Consider the following 16,460-nt stretch of genomic DNA (forward strand, 5'->3'; position numbering starts at 1 on the left):
TTTTCACTTGCAACTTTCTTTAACATATTAACAGTGCATGAAATGTTGTCTAAAATAAAAAGAATGATGCATTTTAGTGGCTGGATCGGGTTTTATCACATTCTGTATTGGACGTTGAAAATGAGCTTTTCTCAGCCAGCAGAGGTCAAAATAAGCAGTAATGCAAACTCAGTCAGAGACATAGATTTTCACTTGCAACTTTCTTAAACATATTTAACAGTGCATGAAATGTTGTCTAAAACAAAAACAATGATGCATTTTAGTGGCTGGATCTGGTTTTATCACATTCTGTATTGGACGTTGAAAATCAGCTTTTCTCAGCCAGCAGAGGTCAAAATAAGCAGTAATGCAAACACAGTCAGAGACATAGATTTTCATTTGCAACTTTCTTAAACATATTTAACAGTGCAAGAAATGTTGTCTAAAACAAGAAGAAAATGCTTTTAAGTGGCTGGATCTGTTTTTATCACTTTCCGAATTGAACGTTGAAAATGAGCTTTTCTCAGCCAGCAGAGGTCAAAATAAGCAGTAATGCAAAATCAGTCAGAGACATAGATTTTCACTTGCAACTTGCTTTGACATGTTTAACAGTGCATAAAAAGTTGTCTAAAACAAAAAGAATGATGCATTTTAGTGGCTGGATCTGGTTTTATCACATTCTGTATTGGACGTTGAAAAATAGCTTTTCTCAGCCAGCAGAGGTCAAAATAAGCAGTAAATGCAAACTCAGTCAGAGACATAGATTTTCACTTGCAACTTGCTTTAACGTGTTTAACAGTGCATGAAATGTTGTCTAAAACAAAAAGAATGATGCATTTTAGTGGCTGGATCTGGTTTTATCACATTCTGTATTGAACGTTGAAAATAAGCTTTTCTCAGCCAGCAGAGGTCAAAATAAGCAGTAATGCAAACACAATCAGAGACATAGATTTTCACTTGCAACTTTCTTAAACATATTTAACAGTGCAAGAACTGTTGTCTAAAACAAAAAGAAAATGCCTTTTAGTGGCTGGATCTGGTTTTATCACATTCTGTATTGGACGTTGAAAATGAGCTTTTCTCAGCCAGTAGAGGTCAAAATAGGCAGTAATGCAAACTCAGTCAGAGACATAGATTTTCACTTGCAACTTTCTTAAACATATTTAACAGTGCATAAAATGTTGTCTAAAACAAAAAGAAAATGCTTTTTAGTGGCTGGATCTGTTTTTATCACTTTCTGAATTGAAGGTTGAAAATGAGCTTTTCTCAGCCAGCAGAAGTCAAAATAAGCAGTAATGCAAACACAGTCAGAGACATAGATTTTCACTTGCAACTTGCTTAAACATGTTTAACAGTTCATGAAATGTTGTCTAAAACAAAAAGAATGATGCATTTTAGTGGCTGGATCTGGTTTTATCACATTCTGAATTGGACATTGAAAATGATTTTTTCTCAGCCAGCAGAGGTCAAAATAAGCAGTAATGCAAACTTAGTCAGAGACATAGATTTTCACTTGCAACTTTCTTTAACATATTAACAGTGCATGAAATGTTGTCTAAAATAAAAAGAATGATGCATTTTAGTGGCTGGATCGGGTTTTATCACATTCTGTATTGGACGTTGAAAATGAGCTTTTCTCAGCCAGCAGAGGTCAAAATAAGCAGTAATGCAAACTCAGTCAGAGACATAGATTTTCACTTGCAACTTTCTTAAACATATTTAACAGTGCATGAAATGTTGTTTAAAACAAAAAGAATGATGCATTTTAGTGGCTGGATCTGGTTTTATCACATTCTGTATTGGACGTTGAAAATCAGCTTTTCTCAGCCAGCAGAGGTCAAAATAGGCAGTAATGCAAACACAGTAAGAGACATAGATTTTCATTTGCAACTTTCTTAAACATATTTAACAGTGCAAGAAATGTTGTCTAAAACAAAAAGAAAATGCTTTTAAGTGGCTGGATCTGTTTTTATCACTTTCCGAATTGAACGTTGAAAATGAGCTTTTCTCAGCCAGCAGAGGTCAAAATAAGCAGTAATGCAAAATCAGTCAGAGACATAGATTTTCACTTGCAACTTGCTTTGACATGTTTAACAGTGCATAAAAAGTTGTCTAAAACAAAAAGAATGATGCATTTTAGTGGCTGGATCTGGTTTTATCACATTCTGTATTGGACGTTGAAAAATAGCTTTTCTCAGCCAGCAGAGGTCAAAATAAGCAGTAAATGCAAACTCAGTCAGAGACATAGATTTTCACTTGCAACTTGCTTTAACGTGTTTAACAGTGCATGAAATGTTGTCTAAAACAAAAAGAATGATGCATTTTAGTGGCTGGATCTGGTTTTATCACATTCTGTATTGAACGTTGAAAATGAGCTTTTCTCAGCCAGCAGAGGTCAAAATAAGCAGTAATGCAAACACAATCAGAGACATAGATTTTCACTTGCAACTTTCTTAAACATATTTAACAGTGCAAGAACTGTTGTCTAAAACATAAAGAAAATGCCTTTTAGTGGCTGGATCTGGTTTTATCACATTCTGTATTGGACGTTGAAAATGAGCTTTTCTCAGCCAGTAGAGGTCAAAATAGGCAGTAATGCAAACTCAGTCAGAGACATAGATTTTCACTTGCAACTTTCTTAAACATATTTAACAGTGCATAAAATGTTGTCTAAAACAAAAAGAAAATGCTTTTTAGTGGCTGGATCTGTTTTTATCACTTTCTGAATTGAAGGTTGAAAATGAGCTTTTCTCAGCCAGCAGAAGTCAAAATAAGCAGTAATGCAAACACAGTCAGAGACATAGATTTTCACTTGCAACTTGCTTAAACATGTTTAACAGTTCATGAAATGTTGTCTAAAACAAAAAGAATGATGCATTTTAGTGGCTGGATCTGGTTTTATCACATTCTGTATTGGACGTTGAAAATGAGCTTTTCTCAGCCAGTAGAGGTCAAAATAGGCAGTAATGCAAACTCAGTCAGAGACATAGATTTTCACTTGCAACTTTCTTAAACATATTTAACAGTGCATAAAATGTTGTCTAAAACAAAAAGAAAATGCTTTTTAGTGGCTGGATCTGTTTTTATCACTTTCTGAATTGAAGGTTGAAAATGAGCTTTTCTCAGCCAGCAGAAGTCAAAATAAGCAGTAATGCAAACACAGTCAGAGACATAGATTTTCACTTGCAACTTGCTTAAACATGTTTAACAGTTCATGAAATGTTGTCTAAAACAAAAAGAATGATGCATTTTAGTGGCTGGATCTGGTTTTATCACATTCTGTATTGGACGTTGAAAATGAGCTTTTCTCAGCCAGCAGAGGTCAAAATAAGCAGTAATGCAAACTCAGTCAGAGACATAGATTTTCACTTGCAACTTTCTTAAACATATTTAACAGTGCATGAAATGTTGTCTAAAACAAAAAGAAAATGCTTTTAAGTGGCTGGATCTGTTTTTATCACTTTCCGAATTGAACGTTGAAAATGAGCTTTTCTCAGCCAGCAGAGGTCAAAATAAGCAGTAATGCAAACTCAGTCAGAGACATAGATTTTCACTTGCAACTTGCTTTGACATGTTTAACAGTGCATGAAATGTTGTCTAAAACAAAAAGAATGATTCATTTTAGTGGCTGGATCTGGTTTTATCACATTCTGTATTTGACGTTGAAAATGAGCTTTTCTCAGCCAGCAGAGGTCAAAATAAGCAGTAATGCAAACTCAGTCAGAGACATAGATTTTCACTTGCAACTTGCTTTAACATGTTTAACAGTGCATGAAATTTTGTCTAAAACAAAAAGAATGATGCATTTTAGTGGCTGGATCTGGTTTTATCACATTCTGAATTGAACTTTAAAAATGAGCTTTTATCAGCCAGCAGAGGTCAAAATAAGCAGTAATGCAAACTCAGTCAGAGACATAGATTTTCACTTGCAACTTTCTTAAACATATTTAACAGTGCAAGAAATGTTGTCTTAAGCAAAAAGAAAATGCTTTTTAGTGGCTGGATCTGTTTTTATCACATTCTGTTTTGGACATTGAAAATGAGCTTTTCTCAGCCAGCAGAGGTCAAAATAGGCAGTAATGCAAACTCAGTCAGAGACATAGATTTTCACTGGCTACTTGCTTTAACATGTTTAACAGTGCATGAAATGTTGTCTAAAACAAAAAGAATGATGCATTTTAGTGGCTGGATCTGGTTTTATCATATTCTGTATTTGACGTTGAAAATGAGCTTTTCTCAGCCAGCAGAGGTCAAAATAAGCAGTAATGCAAACTCAGTCAGAGACATAGATTTTCACTTGCAACTTTCTTAAACATATTTAACAGTGCATGAAATGTTATCTAAAATAAAAAGAATGATGCATTTTAGTGGCTAGATCTGGTTTTATCACATTCTGTATTGGACGTTGAAAATGAGCTTTTCTCAGCCAGCAGAGGTCAAAATAAGCAGTTATGCAAACTCAGTCAGAGACATAGATTTTCACTTGCAACTTTCTTAAACATATTTAACAGTGCATGAAATGTTGTCTAAAATAAAAAGAATAATGCATTTTAGTGGCTGGATCTGGTTTTATTACATTCTGTATTTGACGTTGAAAATGAGCTTTTCTCAGCCAGCAGAGGTCAAAATAAGCAGTATTGCAAACTCAGTCAGAGACATAGATTTTCACTTGCAACTTTCTTAAACATATTTAACAGTGCATGAAATGTTGTCTAAAATAAAAAGAATGATGCAGTTTAGTGGCTGGATCGGGTTTTATCACATTCTGTATTGGACGTTGAAAATGAGCTTTTCTCAGCCAGCATAGGTCAAAATAAGCAGTTATGCAAACTCAGCCAGAGACATAGATTTTCACTTGCAACTTGCTTTAACATGTTTAACAGTGCATGAAATGTTGTCTAAAACAAAAACAATGATGCATTTTAGTGGCTGGATCTGGTTTTATCACATTCTGTATTGGACGTTGAAAATGAGCTTTTCTCAGCCAGCAGAGGTCAAAATAAGCAGTAATGCAAACACAGTCAGAAACATAGATTTTCATTTGCAACTTTCTTAAACATATTTAACAGTGCAAGAAATGTTGTCTAAAAAAAAAAGAATGATGCATTTTAGTGGCTGGATCTGGTTTTATCACATTCTGTATTTGACGTTGAAAATGAGCTTTTCTCAGCCAGCAGAGGTCAAAATAAGCAGTAATGCAAAGTCAGTCAGAGACATAGATTTTCACTTGCAACTTTCTTAAACATATTTAACAGTACATGAAATGTTGTCTAAAATAAAAAGAATGATGCAGTTTAGTGGCTGGATCGGGTTTTATCACATTCTGTATTGGACGTTGAAAATGAGCTTTTCTCAGCCAGCATAGGTCAAAATAAGCAGTTATGCAAACTCAGCCAGAGACATAGATTTTCACTTGCAACTTGCTTTAACATGTTTAACAGTGCATAAAAAGTTGTCTAAAACAAAAAGAATGATGCATTTTAGTGGCTGGATCTGGTTTTATCACATTCTGTATTGGACGTTGAAAATGAGCTTTTCTCAGCCAGCAGAGGTAAAAATAAGCAGTAATGCAAACTCAGTCAGAGACATAGATTTTCACTTGCAACTTGCTTTAACATGTTTAACAGTGCATGAAATGTTGTTTAAAACAAAAAGAATGATGCATTTTAGTGGCTGGATCTGGTTTTATCACATTCTGTATTGGACGTTGAAAATGAGCTTTTCTCAGCCAGCAGAGGTCAAAATAAGCAGTAATGCAAACACAGTCAGAGACATAGATTTTCATTTGCAACTTTCTTAAACATATTTAACAGTGCAAGAAATGTTGTCTAAAACAAAAAGAAAATGCTTTTAAGTGGCTGGATCTGTTTTTATCACTTTCCGAATTGAACGTTGAAAATGAGCTTTTCTCAGCCAGCAGAGGTCAAAATAAGCAGTAATGCAAAATCAGTCAGAGACATAGATTTTCACTTGCAACTTGCTTTGACATGTTTAACAGTGCATGAAATGTTGTCTAAAACAAAAAGAATGATTAATTTTAGTGGCTGGATCTGGTTTTATCACATTCTGTATTGGACGTTGAAAATGAGCTTTTCTCAGCCAGCAGAGGTCAAAATAAGCAGTAATGCAAACTCAGTCAGAGACATAGATTTTCACTTGCAACTTGCTTTAACATGTTTAACAGTGCATGAAATTTTGTCTAAAACAAAAAGAATGATGCATTTTAGTGGCTGGATCTGGTTTTATCACATTCTGTATTGAACTTTGAAAGTGAGCTTTTATCAGCCAGCAGAGGTCAAAATAAGCAGTAATGCAAACTCAGTCAGAGACATAGATTTTCACTTGCAACTTTCTTAAACATATTTAACAGTGCAAGAAATGTTGTCTAAAACAAAAAGAAAATGCTTTTTAGTGGCTGGATCTGTTTTTATCACATTCTGTTTTGGACGTTGAAAATGAGCTTTTCTCAGCCAGCAGAGGTCAAAATAGGCAGTAATGCAAACTCAGTCAGAGACATAGATTTTCACTTGCCACTTGCTTTAACATGTTTAACAGTGCATGAAATGTTGTCTAAAACAAAAAGAATGATGCATTTTAGTGGCTGGATCTGGTTTTATCATATTCTGTAATTGACGTTGAAAATGAGCTTTTCTCAGCCAGCAGAGGTCAAAATAAGCAGTAATGCAAACTCAGTCAGAGACATAGATTTTCACTTGCAACTTTCTTAAACATATTTAACACTGCATGAAATGTTGTCTAAAATAAAAAGAATGATGCATTTTAGTGGCTAGATCTGGTTTTATCACATTCTGTATTGGACGTTGAAAATGAGCTTTTCTCAGCCAGCAGAGGTCAAAATAAGCAGTTATGCAAACTCAGTCAGAGACATAGATTTTCACTTGCAACTTTCTTAAACATATTTAACATTGCATGAAATGTTGTCTAAAATAAAAAGAATGATGCATTTTAGTGGCTGAATCGGGTTTTATCACATTCTGTATTTGACGTTGAAAATGAGCTTTTCTCAGCCAGCAGAGGTCAAAATAAGCAGTAATGCAAACTCAGTCAGAGACATAGATTTTCACTTGCAACTTTCTTAAATATATTTAACAGTGCATGAAATGTTGTCTAAAACAAAAAGAAAATGCTTTTTAGTGGCTGGATCGGGTTTTATCACATTCTGTATTGGACGTTGAAAATGAGCTTTTCTCAGCCAGCAGAGGTCAAAATAAGCAGTAATGCAAACTCAGTCAGAGACATAGATTTTCACTTGCAACTTTCTTAAACATATTTAACAGTGCAAGAAATGTTGTCTAAAACAAAAAGAAAATGCTTTTTAGTGGCTGGATCTGTTTTTATCACATTCTGTTTTGGACGTTGAAAATGAGCTTTTCTCAGCCAGCAGAGGTCAAAATAGGCAGTAATGCAAACTCAGTCAGAGACATAGATTTTCACTTGCAACTTGCTTTAACATGTTTAATAGTGCATGAAATGTTGTCTAAAACAAAAAGAATGATGCATTTTAGTGGCTGGATCTGGTTTTATCATATTCTGTATTTGACGTTGAAAATGAGCTTTTCTCAGCCAGCAGAGGTCAAAATAAGCAGTAATGCAAACTTAGTCAGTGACATAGATTTTCACTTGCAACTTTCTTAAACATATTTAACAGTGCATGAAATGTTGTCTAAAATAAAAAGAATGATGCATTTTAGTGGCTAGATCTGGTTTTATCACATTCTGTAATGGACGTTGAAAATGAGCTTTTCTCAGCCAGCAGAGGTCAAAATAAGCAGTTATGCAAACTCAGTCAGAGACATAGATTTTCACTTCCAACTTGCTTTAACATGTTTAACAGTGCATAAAAAGTTGTCTAAAACAAAAACAATGATGCATTTTAGTGGCTGGATCTGGTTTTATCACATTCTGTATTGGACGTTGAAAATGAGCTTTTCTCAGCCAGCAGAGGTCAAAATAAGCAGTAATGCAAACTCAGTCAGAGACATAAATTTTCACTTGCAACTTTCTTAAACATATTAACAGTGCATGAAATGTTGTCTAAAATAAAAAGAATGATGCATTTTAGTGGCTGGATCGGGTTTTATCACATTCTGTATTGGACGTTGAAAATGAGCTTTTCTCAGCCAGCAGAGGTCAAAATAAGCAGTAATGCAAACTCAGTCAGAGACATAGATTTTCACTTGCAACTTTCTTGAACATATTTAACAGTGCATGAAATGTTGTCTAAAACAAAAAGAATGATGCAGTTTAGTGGCTGGATCTGGTCTTATCACATTCTGTATTGGACATTGAAAATGAGCTTTTCTCTGCCAGCAGAGGTCAAAATAAGCAGTAATGCAAACTCAGTCAGAGACATAGATTTTCACTTGCAACTTGCTTAATCAAGTTTAACAGTGCATGAAATGTTGTTTAAAACAAAAAGAATGATGCATTTTAGTGGCTGGATCTGGTTTTATCACATTCTGTATTGGACGTTGAAAATGAGCTTTTCTCAGCCAGCAGAGGTCAAAATAAGCAGTAATGCAAACTCAGTCAGAGACATAGATTTTCCCTTGCAACTTGCTTTAACATGTTTAACAGTGCATGAAATGTTGTCTAAAACAAAAAGAATGATGCATTTTAGTGGCTGGATCTGGTTTTATCACATTCTGTATTGGACGTTGAAAATGAGCTTTTCTCAGCCAGTAGAGGTCAAAATAAGCAGTAATGCAAACTCAGTCAGAGACATAGATTTTCACTTGCAACTTTCTTAAACATATTTAACAGTGCATAAAATGTTGTCTAAAACAAAACGAAAATGCTTTTTAGTGGCTGGATCTGTTTTTATCACTTTCTGAATTGAACGTTGAAAATGAGCTTTTCTCAGCCAGCAGAGGTCAAAATAAGCAGTAATGCAAACTCAGTCAGAGACATAGATTTTCACTTGCAACTTTCTTAAACATATATAACAGTGCATGAAATGTTGTCTAAAACAAAAAGAAAATGCTTTTTAGTGGCTGGATCTGTTTTTATCACCTTCTGAATTGAACGTTGAAATTGAGATTTTCTCAGCCAGCAGAGGTCAAAATAAGCAGTAACGCAAACACAGTCAGAGAAATAGATTTTCACTTTCAACTTGCTTAAACATGTTTAACAGTGCATGAAATGTTGTCTAAAACAAAAAGAATGATGCATTTTAGTGGCTGGATCTGGTTTTATCATATTCTGTATTTGACGTTGAAAATGAGCTTTTCTCAGCCAGCAGAGGTCAAAATAAGCAGTAATGCAAACTCAGTCAGAGACATAGATTTTCACTTGCAACTTGCTGTAACATGTTTAACAGTGCATGAAATGTTGTCTAAAACAAAAAGAATGATGCATTTAAGTGGCTGGATCTGGTTTTATCACATTCTGTATTTGACGTTGAAAATCAACTTTTCTCAGCCAGCAGAGGTCAAAATAAGCAGTAATGCAAACTCAGTCAGAGGCATAGATTTTCACTTGCAACTTGCTGTAACATGTTTAACAGTGCATGAAATGTTGTCTAAAACAAAAAGAATGATGCATTTAAGTGGCTGGATCTGGTTTTATCACATTCTGTATTTGACGTTGAAAATCAACTTTTCTCAGCCAGCAGAGGTCAAAATAAGCAGTAATGCAAACTCAGTCAGAGGCATAGATTTTCACTTGCAACTTTCTTAAACATATTTAACAGTGCATGAAATGTTGTCTAAAATAAAAAGAATGATGCATTTTAGTGGCTGGATCTGGTTTTATCACATTCTGTATTGGACGTTGAAAATGAGCTTTACTCAGCCAGCAGAGGTCAAAATAAGCAGTTATGCAAACTCAGTCAGAGACATAGATTTTCACTTGCAACTTGCTTTAACATGTTTAACAGTGCATAAAAAGTTGTCTAAAACAAAAAGAATGATGCATTTTAGTGGCTGGATCTGGTTTTATCACATTCTGTATTGGACGTTGAAAAATAGCTTTTCTCAGCCAGCAGAGGTCAAAATAAGCAGTAAATGCAAACTCAGTCAGAGACATAGATTTTCACTTGCAACTTGCTTTAACGTGTTTAACAGTGCATGAAATGTTGTCTAAAACAAAAACAATGATGCATTTTAGTGGCTGGATCTGGTTTTATAACATTCTGTATTGGACGTTGAAAATGAGCTTTTCTCAGCCAGCAGAGGTCAAAATAAGCAGTAATGCAAACACAGCCAGAGACATAGATTTTCATTTGCAACTTTCTTAAACATATTTAACAGTGCAAGAAATGTTGTCTAAAACAAAAAGAAAATGTTTTTAAGTGGCTGGATCTGTTTTTATCACTTTCCGAATTGAACGTTGAAAATGAGCTTTTCTCAGCCAGCAAAGGTCAAAATAAGCAGTAATGCAAAATCCGTCAGAGACATAGATTTTCACTTGCAACTTGCTTTGACATGTTTAACAGTGCATGAAATGTTGTCTAAAACAAAAAGAATGATGCATTTTAGTGGCTGGATCTGGTTTTATCACATTCTGTATTGGACGTTGAAAATGAGCTTTTCTCAGCCAGCAGAGGTCAAAATAAGCAGTAATGCAAACTCAGTCAGAGACATAGATTTTCACTTGCAACTTGCTTTAACATGTTTAACAGTGCATGAAATTTTGTCTAAAACAAAAAGAATGATGCATTTTAGTGGCTGGATCTGGTTTTATCACATTCTGTATTGGACGTTGAAAATGAGCTTTTCTCAGCCAGCAGAGGTCAAAATAAGCAGTAATGCAAACTCAGTCAGAGACATAGATTTTCACTTGCAACTTTCTTAAACATATTTAACAGTGCATGAAATGTTGTCTAAAACAAAAAGAAAATGCTTTTTAGTGGCTGGATCGGGTTTTATCACATTCTGTATTGGACGTTGAAAATGAGCTTTTCTCAGCCAGCAGAGGTCAAAATAAGCAGTAATGCAAACTCAGTCAGAGACATAGATTTTCACTTGCAACTTTCTTAAACATATTTAACAGTGCAAGAAATGTTGTCTAAAACAAAAAGAAAATGCTTTTTAGTGGCTGGATCTGTTTTTATCACATTCTGTTTTGGACGTTGAAAATGAGCTTTTCTCAGCCAGCAGAGGTCAAAATAGGCAGTAATGCAAACTCAGTCAGAGACATAGATTTTCACTTGCAACTTGCTTTAACATGTTTAATAGTGCATGAAATGTTGTCTAAAACAAAAAGAATGATGCATTTTAGTGGCTGGATCTGGTTTTATCATATTCTGTATTTGACGTTGAAAATGAGCTTTTCTCAGCCAGCAGAGGTCAAAATAAGCAGTAATGCAAACTTAGTCAGAGACATAGATTTTCACTTGCAACTTTCTTAAACATATTTAACAGTGCATGAAATGTTGTCTAAAATAAAAAGAATGATGCATTTTAGTGGCTAGATCTGGTTTTATCACATTCTGTATTGGACGTTGAAAATGAGCTTTTCTCAGCCAGCAGAGGTCAAAATAAGCAGTTATGCAAACTCAGTCAGAGACATAGATTTTCACTTCCAACTTGCTTTAACATGTTTAACAGTGCATCAAAAGTTGTCTAAAACAAAAACAATGATGCATTTTAGTGGCTGGATCTGGTTTTATCACATTCTGTATTGGACGTTGAAAATAAGCTTTTCTCAGCCAGCAGAGGTCAAAATAAGCAGTAATGCAAACTCAGTCAGAGACATAGATTTTCACTTGCAACTTTCTTAAACATATTAACAGTGCATGAAATGTTGTCTAAAATAAAAAGAATGATGCATTTTAGTGGCTGGATCGGGTTTTATCACATTCTGTAATGGACGTTGAAAATGAGCTTTTCTCAGCCAGCAGAGGTCAAAATAAGCAGTAATGCAAACTCAGTCGGAGACATAGATTTTCACTTGCAACTTTCTTAAACATATTTAACAGTGCATGAAATATTGTCTAAAACAAAAAGAATGATTCAGTTTAGTGGCTGGATCTGGTCTTATCACATTCTGTATTGGACATTGAAAATGAGCTTTTCTCAGCCAGCAGAGGTCAAAATAAGCAGTAATGCAAACTCAGTCAGAGACATAGATTTTCACTTGCAACTTGCTTAATCAAGTTTAACAGTGCATGAAATGTTGTTTAAAACAAAAAGAATGATGCATTTTAGTGGCTGGATCTGGTTTTATCACATTCTGTATTGGACGTTGAAAATGAGCTTTTCTTAGCCAGCAGAGGTCAAAATAAGCAGTATTGCAAACTCAGTCAGAGACATAGATTTTCCCTTGCAACTTGCTTTAACATGTTTAACAGTGCATGAAATGTTGTCTAAAACAAAAAGAATGATGCATTTTAGTGGCTGGATCTGGTTTTATCACATTCTGTATTGGACGTTGAAAATGAGCTTTTCTCAGCCAGCAGAGGTCAAAATAAGCAGTAATGCAAACTCAGTCAGAGACATAGATTTTCACTTGCAACTTTCTTAAACATATTTAACAGTGCATAAAATGTTGTCTAAAACAAAAAGAAAATGCTTTTTAGTGGCTGGATCTGTTTTTATCACTTTCTGAATTGAACGTTGAAAATGAGCTTTTCTCAGCCAGCAGAGGTCAAAATAAGCAGTAATGCAAACTCAGTCAGAGACATAGATTTTCACTTGCAACTTTCTTAAACATATTTAACAGTGCATGAAATGTTGTCTAAAACAAAAAGAAAATGCTTTTTAGTGGCTGGATCTGTTTTTATCACATTCTGTATTGAATGTTGAAAACGAGCTTTAATCATTCAGCAGAGGTCAAAATAAGCAGTAATGCAAACTCAGTCAGAGACATAGATTTTCACTTGCAACTTTCTTAAACATATTTAACAGTGCAAGAAATGTTGTCTAAAACAAAAAGTAAATGCTTTTTTGTGGCTGGATCTGTTTTTATCACATTCTGTTTTGGACGTTGAAAATTAGCTTTTCTCAGCCAGCAGAGGTCAAAATAAGCAGTAATGCAAACTCAGTCAGAGACATAGATTTTCACTTGCAACTTGCTGTAACATGTTTAACAGTGCATGAAATGTTGTCTAAAACAAAAAGAATGATGCATTTAAGTGGCTGGATCTGGTTTCATCACATTCTGTATTTGACGTTGAAAATCAACTTTTCTCAGCCAGCAGAGGTCAAAATAAGCAGTAATGCAAACTCAGTCAGAGGCATAGATTTTCACTTGCAACTTTCTTAAACATATTTAACAGTGCATGAAATGTTGTCTAAAATAAAAAGAATGATGCATTTTAGTGGCTGGATCTGGTTTTATCACATTCTGTATTGGACGTTGAAAATGAGCTTTACTCAGCCAGCAGAGGTCAAAATAAGCAGTTATGCAAACTCAGTCAGAGACATAGATTTTCACTTGCAACTTGCTTTAACATGTTTAACAGTGCATAAAAAGTTGTCTAAAACAAAAAGAATGATGCATTTTAGTGGCTGGATCTGGTTTTATCACATTCTGTATTGGACGTTGAAAAATAGCTTTTCTCAGCCAGCAGAGGTCAAAATAAGCAGTAAATGCAAACTCAGTCAGAGACATAGATTTTCACTTGCAACTTGCTTTAACGTGTTTAACAGTGCATGAAATGTTGTCTAAAACAAAAACAATGATGCATTTTAGTGGCTGGATCTGGTTTTATAACATTCTGTATTGGACGTTGAAAATGAGCTTTTCTCAGCCAGCAGAGGTCAAAATAAGCAGTAATGCAAACACAGTCAGAGACATAGATTTTCATTTGCAACTTTCTTAAACATATTTAACAGTGCAAGAAATGTTGTCTAAAACAAAAAGAAAATGCTTTTAAGTGGCTGGATCTGTTTTTATCACTTTCCGAATTGAACGTTGAAAATGAGCTTTTCTCAGCCAGCAGAGGTCAAAATAAGCAGTAATGCAAAATCAGTCAGAGACATAGATTTTCACTTGCAACTTGCTTTGACATGTTTAACAGTGCATGAAATGTTGTCTAAAACAAAAAGAATGATGCATTTTAGTGGCTGGATCTGGTTTTATCACATTCTGTATTGGACGTTGAAAATGAGCTTTTCCCAGCCAGCAGAGGTCAAAATAAGCAGTAATGCAAACTCAGTCAGAGACATAGATTTTCACTTGCAACTTGCTTTAACATGTTTAACAGTGCATGAAATTTTGTCTAAAACAAAAAGAATGATGCATTTTAGTGGCTGGATCTGGTTTTATCACATTCTGTATTGGACGTTGAAAATGAGCTTTTCTCAGCCAGCAGAGGTCAAAATAAGCAGTAATGCAAACTCAGTCAGAGACATAGATTTTCACTTGCAACTTTCTTAAACATATTTAACAGTGCATGAAATGTTGTCTAAAACAAAAAGAAAATGCTTTTTAGTGGCTGGATCGGGTTTTATCACATTCTGTATTGGACGTTGAAAATGAGCTTTTCTCAGCCAGCAGAGGTCAAAATAAGCAGTAATGAAAACTCAGTCAGAGACATAGATTTTCAATTGCAACTTTCTTAAACATATTTAACAGTGCAAGAAATGTTGTCTAAAACAAAAAGAAAATGCTTTTTAGTGGCTGGATCTGTTTTTATCACATTCTGTTTTGGACGTTGAAAATGAGCTTTTCTCAGCCAGCAGAGGTCAAAATAGGCAGTAATGCAAACTCAGTCAGAGACATAGATTTTCACTTGCAACTTGCTTTAACATGTTTAATAGTGCATGAAATGTTGTCTAAAACAAAAAGAATGATGCATTTTAGTGGCTGGATCTGGTTTTATCATATTCTGTATTTGACGTTGAAAATGAGCTTTTCTCAGCCAGCAGAGGTCAAAATAAGCAGTAATGCAAACTTAGTCAGAGACATAGACTTTCACTTGCAACTTTCTTAAACATATTTAACAGTGCATGAAATGTTGTCTAAAATAAAAAGAATGATGCATTTTAGTGGCTAGATCTGGTTTTATCACATTCTGTATTGGACGTTGAAAATGAGCTTTTCTCAGCCAGCAGAGGTCAAAATAAGCAGTTATGCAAACTCAGTCAGAGACATAGATTTTCACTTCCAACTTGCTTTAACATGTTTAACAGTGCATAAAAAGTTGTCTAAATCAAAAACAATGATGCATTTTTGTGGCTGGATCTGGTTTTATCCTATTCTGTATTGGACGTTGAAAATGAGCTTTTCTCAGCCAGCAGACGTCAAAATAATCAGTAATGCAAACTCAGTCAGAGACATAGATTTTCACTTGCAACTTTCTTAAACATATTAACAGTGCATGAAATGTTGTCTAAAATAAAAAGAATGATGCATTTTAGTGGCTGGATCGGGTTTTATCACATTCTGTATTGGACGTTGAAAATGAGCTTTTCTCAGCCAGCAGAGGTCAAAATAAGCAGTAATGCAAACTCAGTCAGAGACATAGATTTTCACTTGCAACTTTCTTAAACATATTTAACAGTGCATGAAATGTTGTCTAAAACAAAAAGAATGATGCAGTTTAGTGGCGGGATCTGGTCTTATCACATTCTGTATTGGACATTGAAAATGAGCTTTTCTCTGCCAGCAGAGGTCAAAATAAGCAGTAATGCAAACTCAGTCAGAGACATAGATTTTCACTTGCAACTTGCTTAATCAAGTTTAACAGTGCATGAAATGTTGTTTAAAACAAAAAGAATGATGCATTTTAGTGGCTGGATCTGGTTTTATCACATTCTGTATTGGACGTTAAAAATTAGCTTTTCTCAGCCAGCAGAGGTCAAAATAAGCAGTAATGCAAACTCAGTCAGAGACATAGATTTTCCCTTGCAACTTGCTTTAACATGTTTAACAGTGCATGAAATGTTGTCTAAAACAAAAAGAATGATGCATTTTAGTGGCTGGATCTGGTTTTATCACATTCTGTATTGGACGTTGAAAATGAGCTTTTCTCAGCCAGCAGAGGTCAAAATAAGCAGTAATGCAAACTCAGTCAGAGACATAGATTTTCACTTGCAACTTTCTTAAACATATTTAACAGTGCATAAAATGTTGTCTAAAACAAAAAGAAAATGCTTTTTAGTGGCTGGATCTGTTTTTATCACTTTCTGAATTGAACGTTGAAAATGAGCTTTTCTCAGCCAGCAGAGGTCAAAATAAGCAGTAATGCAAACTCAGTCAGAGACATAGATTTTCACTTGCAACTTTCTTAAACATATTTAACAGTGCATGAAATGTTGTCTAAAACAAAAAGAAAATGCTTTTTAGTGGCTGGATCTGTTTTTATCACCTTCTGAATTGAACGTTGAAATTAAGATTATCTCAGCCAGCAGAGGTCAAAATAAGCAGTAACGCAAACACAGTCAGAGAAATAGATTTTCACTTTCAACTTGCTTAAACATGTTTAACAGTGCATGAAATGTTGTCTAAAACAAAAAGAATGATGCATTTTAGTGGCTGGATCTGGTTTTATCACATTCTGTATTGAATGTTAA

General features: G+C 34.6%; 1 long non-coding RNA gene across 1 annotated transcript; it reads left to right on the plus strand.

Moving 5' to 3' along the window:
- Nucleotides 1–10,291: 10,291 nt before the first annotated feature.
- LOC148679505 (uncharacterized) lies at nt 10,292–16,023 on the plus strand. Its single transcript, XR_015945675.1, has 3 exons — nt 10,292–12,043; nt 13,158–13,634; nt 14,007–16,023. It is a non-coding gene; the product is annotated as an uncharacterized LOC148679505 (long non-coding RNA).
- The last annotated feature ends 437 nt before the right edge of the window (nt 16,024–16,460 follow it).

Source organism: Danio rerio, chromosome 22, assembly GCF_052040795.2.
Source record: "Danio rerio strain M-AB ecotype USA chromosome 22, GRCz13ab, whole genome shotgun sequence".
Classification (NCBI taxonomy): Eukaryota; Metazoa; Chordata; class Actinopteri; order Cypriniformes; family Danionidae; genus Danio; species Danio rerio.